This window comes from Chrysoperla carnea, chromosome 1, assembly GCF_905475395.1.
Source record: "Chrysoperla carnea chromosome 1, inChrCarn1.1, whole genome shotgun sequence".
Taxonomy (NCBI): Eukaryota; Metazoa; Arthropoda; class Insecta; order Neuroptera; family Chrysopidae; genus Chrysoperla; species Chrysoperla carnea.
In genome coordinates this window covers 82,288,985-82,305,544 of record NC_058337.1, presented here as the reverse complement: position 1 = coordinate 82,305,544, position 16,560 = coordinate 82,288,985, and the positions used below count along the sequence as shown (strand labels likewise).

General features: G+C 28.6%; 1 protein-coding gene across 3 annotated transcripts in view; it reads right to left on the bottom strand.

Annotated features, from left to right (window-relative positions):
- LOC123290557 (polypyrimidine tract-binding protein 1) overlaps positions 1–16,560 on the bottom strand; it is a 740,982-nt gene that overhangs the window by 354,124 nt on the left and 370,298 nt on the right. The window lies entirely within an intron of this gene.

Here is a 16,560-nt window from a genome sequence, read left to right as displayed (position 1 = left end):
TAATAAATTAATTGAATCTTGTAGGAAGATTAATTATCTTTTTTTATAAAATTTTTTGGGGATTTAATCTCTTTTTTCTCGGAAAATAAAATGTAAAAATTTTTTAACAATTTCTTTGATTACGATTGTCGATAATTCAACTATTTTTTTTTATAAATCTAATTAATTAATTAATTAATTAATAATGATAATAATAATAATAATATATTGACTTTAGGTAAAATTTTTTAAAAATTTATATTTTCTTAATAAGGTCTGATATGTTTTTAAATTATTATTTAATATTTACTTAATTCTATAAAATATTGCACACTTCCCAAATTTTTCTCTGTCGAAAAATAAAAAATTTTACTCTATTTTCTAGTGTTTCTTCATTTGTTTCTCTTTATTTTTTTTTGTTTTGTTTCTTTTTATTTATATTTTTTGAGTGGAACTAGGACGGTAGTGAACTGTTTTGGCAATTCTCTAGTACTTTTTTGGTTTTTTTTTTTATTAGAACTCTCACACCGCGCGCTAAGACTTAGAAAAAGTGTACAGAAGTGCTTTGATTTTATAATTAGCTTAAAAATTACGATTTAAAGATTACGAATAAGAGATTGTCAAGAATGATAGTCACAGATGCAAAGATGTCAAAATTTGATACTTGTGTATCAAAATGACTGAAAAAATTTGATTATCGATCCGCAAAACTTGATTGTTTTATTTTGATTGTCCCACACCTTCAATAAAAGGTATGGATATATCCTTAATTTATATAACCTTAAATATTAATCACTGCACTAGTTAACAAAAATACTAGTTTCAAAAAATTTAACTAACTTCTAACGAGTGTCAAACAAAAATTTCTATGCTAGTACCTAGAATTTTCTAGAAACAATTTTTCAAAAGATATGTATAATTAATGCTAATTTTAACTCCTAAATATTAATTACTATTATTATGATTTTTTTAATTTTTAATTTATTTTTTAATATAGATATTTAGAAAATAGCAAGATTCGAGTAAAATATGACTTTAAATCTGATTGTCAAAGAATTTAGAAATATTTCAAAATTGAATTTATTGCTTACCTCACACAAAATAAAATAATCGTAATTTTCACAGTACGAATCAGTGTTCGATAAAAAAATTATTTTTTTAGTTTAAAAAAAAAGAGTTAAAAAAATGTGGCTATTTTTATTAATGATTAATATGTTTCAATATATAGAGTTTCAAGAAACGTTGGTTACGGATAGCAAACAGTTAAAAGGATGAAAGGACAAGCGGTGCACCGCACTGTATCACAGTCTGGCCCGGACTGATAGCATTGAGTACCGCAACAACTAAAGAAAGAAGAACCAAGGCGGGTTAACAAACATAGCATACCAAAGAGCTATTTAGTAGAGGAGCTATAGCTAGACGTACGCGCACACATAACATACACACAACACCGGTTTCTACAGATATACAGTATATACAATACTTAGTGTGTTGCCTCTCTATCTGTGTGTATTTATCCCCACCACTGTTCAAACGACGCAACAGTATGTCCAACAAGTTCATACTTGTTGGTATGTATATGTTTGTCTCTTACTCATAATAGTGGGGGGTGTTGTATAAAGTGAAACAGTTATTCATATTGCTGTTTCATACTAACCATGTGTATATCTTATCTTTATTATACACATATATATTAACATTTACCTATCTGATGTTAATTTTATACAGGTATGTACATACATACCACTGCGTGATCGTAGTTGGCATTACACTAAAGTGTAATGCCTCCTTTGAACAACAGGTTATGTTATGTGAGTATATATACGTTTTTCTTCGTAATAACAATTGTGACTAGAATATAACACGTTCCAATAACACAACAGGTTCTACTTTTAATTTAAATTATTATTATTATTATATTTCTTTTGTATTTATTTATTTATTTAATTTTTTTTTTTTGAGTTGTTTTATTAATAATATTTATTGGATGATATTGTAAAAAGACATTTTATTGTGAAGAATACAACATACAACTGAATATCAATAATAAACCAATCATATTATATATTAATTTATTTTTATTGTTTTAATATAGTTCTTTTTAGAAAAACATCATTATCGATAATTTATAAGTTTAATTATTGACTTATAAGTTACCTTGATTGATTTCTGAATATGTACCAACTTCGTACAAGACAGCAAACAATACTATGCATGAAATGGGAGATAAAATTTTTAATTTGCATATTGGAAGTGGTTTCTTGTAATCTATTCGAACACAGTTAATTTTTCAGATTTTACATAAGAAACATATCTTTGATAAAATCTTACGCCTATTTTCGGCGAATAATTTGTACTCGTAAGAGTAAAGAAAACGCCTTTTTTAAATAAATTTTCCTATTTTTCTAGATCATATTTGTATAATTTAAATATGTATTTCGAATACCATGTAGTTGTCACAGGTAATCATGGAGTTTTCATTTATTATCTTTGATAATACATATTCATAAGCCATATGAATTATTTCGTCCTAACAATCTGTTTAATTAATGGGTCCAAAAATCCTATTAATTATTATTAATTATGGACTCCCATTCTATAAAGATAGTAGTTTATAAACAAATAATAATAAATATACAGACGAGGATTTCAACATTTCCATCTTGAAGCGGCGGAAACAATGCATTTCTTGGTCACCTTTATTTCTCTTACAAACCCGAAAAAGTGTTTATTCTAAAGTGCTTGTTTCTATGTAAATCTAAAAAAGTTTTCGGGAATTGCTGTTAATTTATAAAGAAAATATTTTATAAGACCCTTATAACTATATGCTGGTATGGTATAGAGACAGATACTATAGTATCTTTGTTAGCTTAAGTAAAAGTATTGAATAGGGCTATCTCCCAGAAGCATTGTGGATACCGCCAACCAGTATGAGCCTCATGTTACTTACTAATCCCTCCATTGTCAAATCAACATGGCTTTCACACCAATACTGACATAGTGATATCCACAAAAAATCTCTTACCGTGTAGTTCAATTAAAACTTTGTTGGATGTTTTTTTCATACCTTTCGTCATAAACTTTGCTACAGAATGCTACGACAATTTTCGATAATAGTGTACGATTTTTATATGAAAGCTTAAGACTTGAAGTCCACATTTTGAAGTGCACCCTTTCGTTCATGTTTAATAATAAGAAATTTCATAAGAAGCAATTTAGAACCCTGGAATACTAATTGATAATATTACTTGATAAAGACCCTTTAAGAAAATTATTGAGAGGCTTTGTTAATGACTTTAAAAGGTTATATAATTGTGCTTTTCGCAATGAAATTTTTTCCCTCCTTTTTTAGTATTCTAACAAAAAAGAATTACTTTCTATTGGTTAGTTAGTGCAAACAGCGAAGTCTTTAGTTTAGGTACAATTTCTAAGCTTGTACAATTTCACGCACTTCATTTCCTTTCTTCCATGTTTAACATTTAATTTTTCATATTTTATAAATTATTTAAAAATTTGAAAATTAATTTCATAATTTTTCTATGAAAATTTACTTAAATAATATTATAATTTAGCTCTGGATATTGTCAATATTGGAAATGAATTGAAAATCAACACAAAATAAATTTCCACTAAATACAAACACACAGCCATGTTGTACATATACACATATGATACAAACAAATGTTGACATTTCCATGAATTTGTGTAAATAAATTGTTTACATACTGTGTAAACATTAGTCGTTAAAATGTCAACTAAATCTATACAGTTCACTAGTGAGGTAAAATAGTCATTGATTATTAACTTATTGGTTTTCATCGAAGGAGAGTGTATGAAGAAGAGTACCTACTACTACTTCTTTTATATTTTCATACTTGCTATTAAAGCAAATTTATTTTTGAAAAATATGTATGTTTCCAAAGAGTTTTTCACATAAAATGATAGAACATTAAAAATACAAGAATTTGAGAGTAAGATAATATGAAAATTTTTATTTTTGTGAGAGTATTTTATGGAAAATTATGTGTTGTTTGATACCAAATATCAAATATAACACGCAGTTTTGCTAAGTAGCAATGTTTAATAGTAATCCAAGATCCCAGAGCCCCCAGACCTACGTCATTTTAGCAAAGCTGAAATTTTGAGAATTTCGAGTCTACTATGTAGTTAACGAACTAAAGGTGTATAAAAGCCTTACTGACCTACGTTAAAGTAGAAACGTCATATTTAAATATGTTTTTAAGAATGTTATCAAAAATTGATATTTATTATTCCCAGGCCATTTTCGAGGGCTATTACTTCCGCCAGACGTTATAAAGATTATTTAAAAATTAGGTAAACTACGTTACACTAGCAAGCCTACATTATACTGGGTGTTCCAAACCACCCGTCCAGGCTGATTATTCTGAATAGTTTTTAAAAAAAATTGAAACGAAAAAACACGTATCAAATATTTTTTGAAACTCTATCTAACCATACCAAAAACACCCTCCACCCTCAACCCCTGTTAGGGGTAGGGGGTGTAACTTGAAAAAATCAAATGGAAACACCTATTTTTTTCTGCAGATTTGGATTCTTCAGAAGAAAAGACAAACATTTTGTCTAAGAAATTTTTCCCGATTTTCGGTAGATCGCGCTACAATCGACAAAAATCGTTCTTTTAGATTTGGCATAAGAATTGCGCCGTTCAATGACAAAAATCAAAACGAAAAAGTAAAAAAAAATAAAAACACAAACACACAGAACCAAAACAAAAACAAAACAAAAGCAACACAAAAGTTAGAAATTCAACGAAAATAAAAGAGAAGCGAAAATGTCGAATTGCGGTAATTGAGGTAAACCACTAGACAATTGGGAGGATACTAAATAAAGCTCTTAGAAAGAATTAGATATGAATCATTTTAGATTTAATTTTTTTTCAGACTTTCCAAAATAAAAAAAAACATTTTTACAAAAATAATTTTTCTAAATCATAATAAAATATGAAAAACAAAACAGAATAGTCTTTTCTTCAAAAAAAACAAAAACAAAATTGAAAATAACTATTCTCGACTCAAAAAACTTTTCTCGCCTTCACTTGAACTGCAATTCTAATGCCAAATCTAAAAGAACGATTTTTGTCGATTGTAGCGTGATCTACCGAAAATCGGGAAAAATTTCTTAGACAAAATGTTTGTCTTTTCTTCTGAAGAATTCAAATCTGCAGAAAAAAATAGGGGTTACCATTTGATTTTTTCAAGTTACACCCCCTACCCCTAACAGGATTGACATGATTGCTTACATCCCCATAAGAAAATTCGTTAGTTGCTTACAGATAAACGATACTACCGACAAAAGTTAACTTGCTATATTCCTCTTAACATTCAATTTCTTCAGCGCAGAATAAAGCTATAAAAGATTTCACTGTATTTTTCTATTTTTTACATTAATTTAATGACGATATTATAAATTATTTAAAAAATTCACATTGTAAATAAAAAAAGGAAAAATACGTATATTTACGATGAAAACAAATAAAGCTCAGTTTCTACACATACTTTGTGTTTAAGTATTGACGGTGCTTTGTAATATTATGTTTCATCTTCAAAAAAAAAAAGAATATAGGGCATTGATAAAATATTCATGAAATTTTACACACAAAAACCTTAAGTATTGTCAGCCGCTATAGATATGACGATGATACACATAAAACCATCTCAACAAAAATAAGGCGTTATGGATGTGATCTCAAGATATCAGACCAATAACAATTGAATTAAGCAAATTATGGTGATAAATACATTGATTTAAATTATAATATTTCTTATGTCAATGTAAGTGCAAACAAAATGGTAATGTAAGTGAACAGAAAATGTTTGTAATGGACACATTTATATGAATGTGTGGGTAAAAATAAATACATATGTTAATGTGATGAATTATTTTTCAAATTTCAAATGAAATATAAAAATTTCCATACTCGAAAATTTTTTTTTAAATTTCTTCGAGATTCTTTTATTTCTTAAGATAGGTTTTTGAAAAAAGATTTTACTATTTCTTTAAAGATTATTAATGCTCTTGCGAAACTCGGTTTTCCAAAAACTACATTTAAAAAATGAAGAGATGAATGACATTTGTGTGTTATTCTTCTATAAGTGATTTTCTCTAAATTTTTAGGCATCACCATTTCAAAAACTATGGTATATATCGTATACCAAGTTCTAACAAATTCCACCACGAAAATTTGAATCGTAAATCTAAATTATTTTCATACACTCATCTTTTGGGAACGTCCTGCAAAACAGTTTTGACTATCGAAGATATTCCATTAGAATATGTAAGAATAAGAACGGGACAACTTTGATTTTCACATTCATTTCCAAGAAAAACAAAATTGAGAAAATTCTATGATATTGCAAATTGATCACCATACGTGCCAAATTTTATAAGACAGACATTAAAATAAACATTTAAATTTTTCTGATAGGAATTTATCAGGAACTCGGACAGTGAATAAAAAAATGTTAACCTCGTAAGAATATTGATTTGTATGGATTTTATAATTTTGGATTCATTTTACATGTTATTATATTATACTACTGTTTTGTGCACACAGATTGCCTGATGAAGTTGTAAGTAACAACGAAACGTTGCAACATTTGACAATTTAACATTTGTTTTATACACTGTCAAAGTTCCTGATAAATCCCCATCAGAATTATTTAATATCATGAATGAAAATAATTTTTCCAATTTTTATTTTTATTTTCGGAATAAAAACTAAAGCTTTCTATCAGAAAGTGAAAAATATATAAAAAAAGAATATTTCTTCGTTTAACTTCGTATATCTGCCTGTTTTTGAGACAGTGAGGGTAGTGTACACGCATTTTAAACACCGAAAAATATTAAATGAATATAAAAAAAAAATTATGGTAAAATTGAAAAATAAAATATCAGTACTTTTTATTTTTACGATCGATTGTTATATAAACTTTAACGGCATCGTTATATTTTCACTCTGATTTTTATTTTGATATTTTTCAAAGTGTAATAAATATTTCGTATGTTTATATTACTACGATCGTAGATCGTATTCTTTTTAAGATTACTTGGCGGAAGTATTACAGTGTTCATCTTTGGTTGAATGCTTTTATGAATTAGATGAGCTTTTTCGACAATTTCCAGCAATGACTACTTTTATTTTGCGAAATTTTTTTTTTTTTATATTTTAGTTTATTCTTTTGTAAACAAGCGTTCACCTATATGAACCTATAGGGTTCGAAAATGGTTCCTACAATATCGTACCTTTACTGACGAACATAGCTAGCCTTTCTAAATTAGACATTGAATGTTATATCAGAATAATTTGTTGACAATAATGTCAGATATGAATACATCAAAATTGAAGTGAAAATGAATTACACGAGTTATTCAGTTTAATAAATAAAAACGACCAAATGACTTTTAGTTGGTAACGCATTTGTTCAGAACTCTAGAAGTCGTTTACTCCCCATGCAGAACTATCTAGAAATGCAATATTGATGTTTTTAATATGCTTAAAGAAATATCTTTTAAATAGCTCAACGGTGTTAGACTTTATTAACATTTAGAATAAGAGTTTTCATAAAATAGATACATACAATTATTTCAACGATCATTTCACGTAACTTTAGCGTGAAATAAAACAAAATACACCGACTTTAAACATTTATATCCACTAAATATCAAGAGATTAATTTGTAGATCTCTAAATACACTACTAAATAGTTAATAGTATAGTAAATACCTTTATATAAGTTAAAGTAATAACAATAACTATTCAGTTTAAAATAAAATTAATTATTATTAAAAACTATTATTTTAAAATTATATAATAAATAGATATAGATATATTTTACAAGAGAGAGATAGTTTTCCATATCTTACTAAGAGTATATTTCTAAGTATTTTATTATAATGTCAGAGAATTATTTTTCATGAGAGGTATTTTCAATTAAAATAAATATATTTTAAATTGAAAATAAATTTTAGTTGTGTTTAAAAATATACTTGGATGTGTATGTATATTTATTTACAAGGAAAAATAAGGTCGGTTTTGTCTTCAAAATTTAAAAAAAATATTAATAATGAGTATTAATATCGATTTCTATTGAAAAAAGTTTTTAGAAGAATATAGGCGTTATCAATACAATTTTTTTCAATAAAATCTCTAACAAATTTATAAAATACACCTGAGAAATGGTCTTTCTCATAACGTCAAAATTTTTTGCTGATCGCTAGTAATAGCCGTTATAAATAACTCCTTTATTATTTGATATCATTACATTTCTTTTTACTCAATTACCAATTAGATAAAAAAATTCGTAGCGTAGGAGCTACATTAGCTAAGCGAATTGCCTCAGAGATTGAAAAAAATAATTTATTTTATTTCCAAAACTTAGCTTCTAGAGAAAAAATCACAGTAGCACTTTTTTGCTTAAAACTGATTAAAGATACAATATATTTTTTATTTTGGAAAACTTCAAAATTTTGTTTGCGCACTCCTCCCACCCTTTGTTTATCCGTCAAATTTTTTTCATTAACGAACTTGACCTTTCAAATACCAAAATCCTTCTTTATACCAAATTATATTCAAATCGGACAAATCGGACTTAAAGTGCGACCATATATATGCGACCACATACATATAAATTTTAACGATGGTCTTTTTTGACACCATTAGGTACGATCGCATAAATTTTTCCAAAATTCCATCATCAGTACAAAAGCAATAACTCCATTTCCTTCGGCAATTCGCTAACAATTTGTCCGTGTGACAAGCGAATTTATATTAAAGTAAGCTGTCGAAAAGTTGGGAGAGATTTTAACAAATAAATAGTTTTTCAGAAATGTATTTATTAATGGACCTTTAATCCAGTCCCCTAGGTGTGATAAACAGAGAAACGAAAGTTTTAATGAGCTGTTAATATTACAGCTACAAAAGCGTAGACTGTATTGTGTCATTTTTTCTTTTAATATCTCGACCTGTAACTGTATTACTCAGAAATATCAAACAAGGAGTTGAGTTATAGGGATCTTAGCGTAAGATTAAAATTTTGGGACTTATTAGGCGGATCAAATGCCATCAAGATTTAAAGTTAATTTTTATTCAGCTGAAGTGTGTACTTTTACTAGATGAAAACCTACCTAAAAATGTATATTGAAGATACATTTCTTTTTAAAACACTTAACAAGTCGAAACGTAACCACTATACTACTAAACACCAACATTCTACCTCAATAAGTGAGTAACCGTCGTCACGTAATGGGAGCATTCATACCAAGAACCGTCCGCATTCGACCAAATATACAACATACACGAAGAACATCCAGTGAGAATTGAATTTTAAAAAAAAACTTGACATTATTTATGTTGAGAGCAGTTAGTGTGTATATGTTTTTGCTTACTATCTACTAGCTACTATTGCTGCTTAATAGGAGTGCTAGAACTTCAAGTGTAGGTAGATCTTAAGAACCACTCAAATTGAAACTATTTTAAAAGAATTAGAAAGGTAGAAATATTTTGTATACTTCATCTCAAATGATTTCGACGGACTATTAACAGTCAAGAATGAATGTAATGGAGAAGACGATATGAAATTTTTATACTTTTATTCATCTCAGGTGAATTTGTTTCTGTATAAATTTAATATGTTTGAAAGTTACGTTATTTAAAAGTTGTTATAGAAATTTTTTAATTAGCGACAATATATATAGGAGTGATCGTATTATACAGGATCTACCATTTGAAATGCTGGGAACGGTAGTCTCAAAAATAAAGACTTTTTATTTTCTGTATTCTTCTTTTTCATCTATTCACAAAAATTGAGCATAAGCTTAGTTAGCATTGTATTCTGCGCAAAAAAGTTTCATAGTAATACAAGTATTATAGCCATTTGTATCAAAACACATGCGCAAACATCAAGTTATTGAGGTCGAAATTCAGTGAACGCTTACTTACAAGAGTTAGAAATGTAACTTGGCTCACTCGTCATTTGATTTAAAAGCTCTATTTCTTTCTGATGAGTTTCCCAAAAATAAACATGTACAAACGCGGTATACGCAGAGGGACGAAGAGGTTGAAATTCTGAGTATATTTCTTTGCAAATTTTGTTGTACTATCAACAAGGTAGGGCCTCTTTGACTATCGTTATTCGGATTCAATTTATCCTGTTTCTTCTTTCGTCTTTTTTCCTCTCTGTTTCATATGCACAGAGATAGTTAGCTCACAAGTAAAAAATTTTGAAAATTTTATTTTCTGTAATTTTGGTAATAGCATAAAATTGAATTTGAAGAATATCAATAAAAAAATTTTCAAAATTATTCTCGATAAAGTTCTAAATAGTTAATGCAGTATTGAATCCAAAACCTGTAATGGTTTTTCGTATAGCAACTTATACTTAAAATTTTATACTCTAAATCACTCATTTGGACTGAACTGAACGGTTATCGTCGGATAAGTAAGAAAGTATTACTATTTCAATATAATTTTAACTCTATAGAGAATATCGAAAAATTATTAAAATAACTATAAAATCAACCAAGATGAAAGCCATCAAATATTTGTTAGTATCTCTTTCTAGCAAAACAGATGGTAAACAGTATACATAGTATATGACGTCAAATATAATGTCCGATCTCTCTATCTAATATCTGTCTAATTAGTAATTCAAAAATGCTTCATCATTTGCATTTCATTGGCGATTTTAATTTTAGTTTCACTTTATATAACATGTATATAATATGAAATATCATAGGTAGTCTATATAGTTTAGTCCCAAGTTTGTAACGCTAAGAAATAATGACGCTACGAACCAAATTTTGGTATAGGTGTTCATAAAATTCCTGTTCGTCTATCTGTCAACATGATAACTCAAAAACAAAAAGAGATATCAAGCCGAATTTTTTGTAGCGTGCTTAGGACGTAAAAAGTGAGGTCGAGTTCGTAAATGAGCAACATAGGTCAATTAAATCTTGGGTTCGTAGGACCCATCCTTACAAATAGAGATGGAACAAATTTTAAATGTAAAAAATGTTACTACTAAAAAAATAAACTACTTTTGTTTGAAACATTTTTTTACATTTTTTAAGCATCACTGTTACATGGGAATAACAGTTATGAATGAGTGGATATTTTTATTTACGTGACGTCAAAAAATAAACGAATGCGTCATCAACACTGTCTATAAATGGTATTTCAACAATTACTTAGCCAATTGTTGTTTTCATTTGTTGTTATCTCTTTTATGGTGTATTGATATTTTGTAAAGAAATGCGATCATCGATATTCCTCCTTATTGCTACTTCTTGATTACAACAATAATTAACGACATCAAACATTTTTTAAAATAAAAATGAAATCATAAAAAATAAATTAACCACGATAATGTCAGTTGTGTATTTAAAGAGTAATATTATTAATTGATACTATCATTAATTGAGATCTATAAAACTTTTGGTAAATTGTGTAGGTTATTGAATGAGTTCACTAAAAACATGATAATTTTATACAGATATAATGTATATGCGTATAAAATATTATCTGTTTTCCCGAAAATTACTTTACCCACATATTAATTTAGTAGATATAATAAAAGTGTCGCGTCACACATGTAGTAAATAGAGAAAAGCTATCTATGTAACATGTATTTAATTTTTACCATTTTCATTAATGGTTATCGATAAATATCATATCATTAAATATATACAAATATTAAACATGTAAATATATTTACTAAACTTGATTCGTGTTATGTTTAACTTTTGACTTTTCAAAGTTATAAGAGTTTTTCTTTTAGAATAATTCGCAAGACTATAATTTGTACAGCCGTAGTCTATAGGTTAGGTTAGGATGGTTATATTGGCTGTCCACGCAGAACACACTTAGGCTAAAGAGCCCATTGTGATACCATATATGTTTTACCACCTTTTCCGCTGATAATTTCATTTATCAGCTCCTCAATTATTTTCAGAGGCAGAGTACACCTCCTTCATGCATTTATAACATGCACTACACCAGCCCATCAGAACTATTAATTAACTTAATTTTTGTTGCGACGGCGGGACTCGAACCCGCTACTCTAGGCATATATATGCCTTAACTAACTGAGGTATTAGGGCGACAATCGTAGTCTATACAAATGGACGTAATTTGGTAATAAGTTGTAGAAGTTGCCAAGAGTTGTGGTTACTTAAAATTATTTACAACAAATTCATTAGAAGTCTTACCGATACTAAACGCGTAATGACATGCCCTCAATAACGACAAAAAATAATTAGTAAAATATCGGGTTTTTCATTAAGAGCATTAAAGTTGAATATATGTAAGTTTTGAATATGCAATTTCAAAAAAAATGTTTTTTATTCTAAAGATATTTTTGTCATTATGTGTAGCTTCCTTCACACTCTTTCAAAGTAGTACAAAATCGAATATGGAACAAGAGAAAACAAACAATTGACTGAGTTAATTGTTGAAATACCATGCATAGTCACTGTTGATTACTTTATCACATTACACATACAAACATGTTACACATACATAACTGATAATCAAGTATAGTACATATTATAAAATTTTCGCCTAATTGGCGCCCTCACGGGTAAACAGTGATGTCTACGAAAAAATGTTTCAAACAAAAGTTGTTTACTTTTTGATAAGGAACATTTTTGTCATTATGTGTAGCTTCCTTCACACTCTTTCAAAGTAGTACAAAATCGAAGATGGAACAAGAGAAAACAAACAATTGACTGAGTTAATTGTTGAAATACCATGCATAGTCACTGTTGATTACTTTATCACATTACACATACAAACATGTTACACATACATAACTGATAATCAAGTATAGTACATATTATAAAATTTTCGCCTAATTGGCGCCCTCACGGGTAAACAGTGATGTCTACGAAAAAATGTTTCAAACAAAAGTTGTTTACTTTTTGATAAGGAACATTTTTTACATTTAAACTTTTGTTCTATCTCTCACGGTTTACAAGATGGGTCCTACGGACCCAAGACCCAATTGACCTATGATGCTCATTTACGAACTTGACCTCACTTTTTACGTCCTGAGTACGCTGTAAAAATTCAAATATCAGCTCGATATCTTTTTTCGTTTTTGAGTTATCGTGTCCACAGACGGACGGACGGACGGACAACCGGAAATGGACTAATTAGGAGATTTTATGAACACCTATGACAAAATTTTTTTCCTAGCATCATTATTTTTAAGCGTTACAAACTTGGGACTAAACTTAATATACTATTTATATTTCATATATACATGGTATAACAAGAATGTGGGGGTAAGCATGTTTTCATCTCACTTTGCCCGGCTTCACTACAAAAACGTTAATACAAGCGAGTATTATCTACACATTCTTGTGATGACTTGTGTAGGAAGCTGTCGTAGCAACTGTTGCCATTTGGATGTCAACCATAGCAATGAGATAGATTGCAAAGTAAGACGAAAGTGTAGTGGTGAGTGTTACATTTCAGCTAGCTTTTACGTGTATACTCGGCAAGGCTACTCCGTGAAAGTGTGGATGGTGGGTAAAAGATTTCTGGTAAACGCAGAGACTTTGATCGGTGTGCATCAATGTAATGGGCTGTTGCTATGAAAAGAAAATGCAAAAATTATTTTGTACGACACTCATAACAATAGGATGGTCGTTCGTTGACTGACACCAGTAAAAATTGCAATTGTTAATTGTCTAACAAATAATATTTTTTGTATTTGTTATTCAATTCTTTAGATTTAAATATTCTGCTCAATGAACTCTTATAAATTTTAATATTTTCCGCAGTTAAGGATTTCTTAGGCCCCTTTAAATAGCAGTGAGAAAAAAGTTATAATACGACCTTGACACCAGCCTCTCAAACGTATTCTCTTCCCAGTCTTATAAGATGTTAGTGACTGTGAATCTATAACCAAGCAAAATTTCCATGATTCTTATTAATTACCTTTTTAATTTAAAGGTAGATACGCTGAGCCATAACACAAAATTTAAACTTTTAATCGTGTTTCTTTACTAATTTGTTTTTCTACCGTATATGTTAAGAGAAAGTTACTGACAGCACGATACGGCAACAAAGTGGCAGAAAATATATAACTGACAGTTGAAAACCTCGTATCATGTTGTCAAAAACTCTTTTTTTAATATAGTAAACTAAAAATAATCATCGGGAAGTAGGAAAAACAAACAGCTAAAATTTCTTCAACTCAATTTCCTTTGATCAATCAAAAAGGCAGAGAAAAATAACCATGGATGTAGATTTGAGTCGGCATTACTTAATTTTCTTAACCTGAATTTGATATCAAGTGACCTTGCTACCACCTCACTACTAAGAACGGTGTCATATATCTATATAAACTTTAAGCTTACTACATTCATCAATTATAATCACCCTATCTATATAGGTATTATGCGTTATGTATAAATATAATATATGATATTTAATAAAATAAATATAAAATAACATTTCATATACAGATAGTAATTAAAAATTTATGTGATGTTTAATTGACTTTACTAGATTGAAGTGCCTTTGATCTTTATTTCATACATACATACATACGTACATGCCCTACCTATTTACGGAGTATCTTCAACCACCCGCTTCAAAATCTAAAATATGTTGTTCGATGTGAAAATTCAAGTTAGCTACTAGTAACAGCTAACTTGAAATAAATAAAGCAAGATTTTGCATTCCGAAATTTCTGTTAAATGTACGACTTTTAAAACAAAACTGATGTTGTGTTCGAGTTTTATAAGGAACAACTTGTTATTTTAAAAGGCAACTGCAAGTTTAAATACAGAGACTATTGCGTTATACAATTTCATTTCATTTGCATAACACTTATTCTCGCTAATGTCGATAGTTTTAATTTTTTATACGTGCCAAAAGTTTTTTGAAAATAAAATTCAGCCCATTTTACTATGCTTCAGCTTCTTCACCATTTTAAAAGTTAAATTTTCAAAATTCTTTCCTTAGAATCATCTATAGGGTCAAAAAAACCATATGCAAATTTACATAGTCCTAGCCCCAGGAATTTTGGATGTGCGTTGATATTTCAGCCAGCCAGTAGTTTTATTTAATATTATAACTATAATAACATTTTAACAATCACTACACTGGACATGCAGATATTGTATATAAAAAACTGGAGTGATTGATTTTCCTTTATTGATTAGTAATATTTATTTTTATGAACAAAATTAGTAATTTTTTTTTTTTAGATACCAATTTTAATACTTAAAATATGAATGGAGAAATGTCGAAGAGTCGATGAGATGACGAGAACAAAGAGTCGATGAAGAATTTAGTAGATATTTTAAAGAACCATAACTATTAGTAGTTCCGTATCCAATATTCATTTTGTGATATTTGATTTAAGAAGAAAATCTTTTATGCTGTGTTTTCTTTAGAAATCTGTTAAAAAAATTTTTCTATTTACAATGGTTTGCCCTCGACTATTTCGGTCGGTTCGAACTTTATATATATGCACAACGATAAAATATAGTCTCAGATTTTCAATTTATAAAGACACATGTTTCAAAAACGTTAGTAGTATGACATAATAGCAAACGTTGATTGATCTATATTTGTCTATAAAATAATTTATATGGGGTTTCCGTATACAAAATTTCATCTCCTTTTTAACCCTTCTTTCTTAATGCCCACTTTTATAATTAGTTTCCAAAAATCTCTTCTTAATGCACACTTACGTAGTTTTTAAGGAACGTATGCACAAAATTGCATGCTTCTACACCCAGCAGTTTCAGCTGTGCATTGATCGATCAGTTAGCTTCTTCTTTTATATATATAGATAAGAGGAGACTAGCAAGAGTCTCAATAATTCATTTTATCATGACCAATCGGCATAAGCAATTTCGTGTTTCAAACTCCTTGACACTCCTAGATGTGACTTGGGCTACTGAAGACAGTGTACGGGTGGTCTAAGATACGTGGTACACATGCAAATACATTCATACACATGTACTTACATACTAATCTCATTTGCAAATGGAATAAAGATAAAACAACCATAAATAGTTAGAAAACTCATCATCTTCATCAACATCTATGTTTATGTTTAGCTGTCTATCTTTATTGTGACACTCCATGGAACATGGACTGTTTAAACTAGTGAAATATATTAAACTACTAACAGTCGCACTATGTGTGTCTCCAACTATTAAAAATATTTATCTACAAAATGTTACAAAATCGGGTTAGAAAAAAAACAGCTTCGAAACTAAATAATCAAGATATAACCTATTTCTACACAAGTGAAAACAAACAATTGACTGAGTTACTTGTTAAAATACCTTGTATAGAATGTGTTGAACATCAGTGCTTGCATTATTTTTTTATAAATTAGAAGAATTGAAAAAACCAACACAATTATGGCGGCCTATCGGGTGCAATTTATTTGGATTACGAAAATTTCGACAGTATTTTTAGAATGTTTTTTCGTTTTTTGGAGGAGGATATTTGACAAGACCACTAGTTGAAGCTACCTGCAAATTTTTAATTCTCTATCTTTTATATTTTTGGAG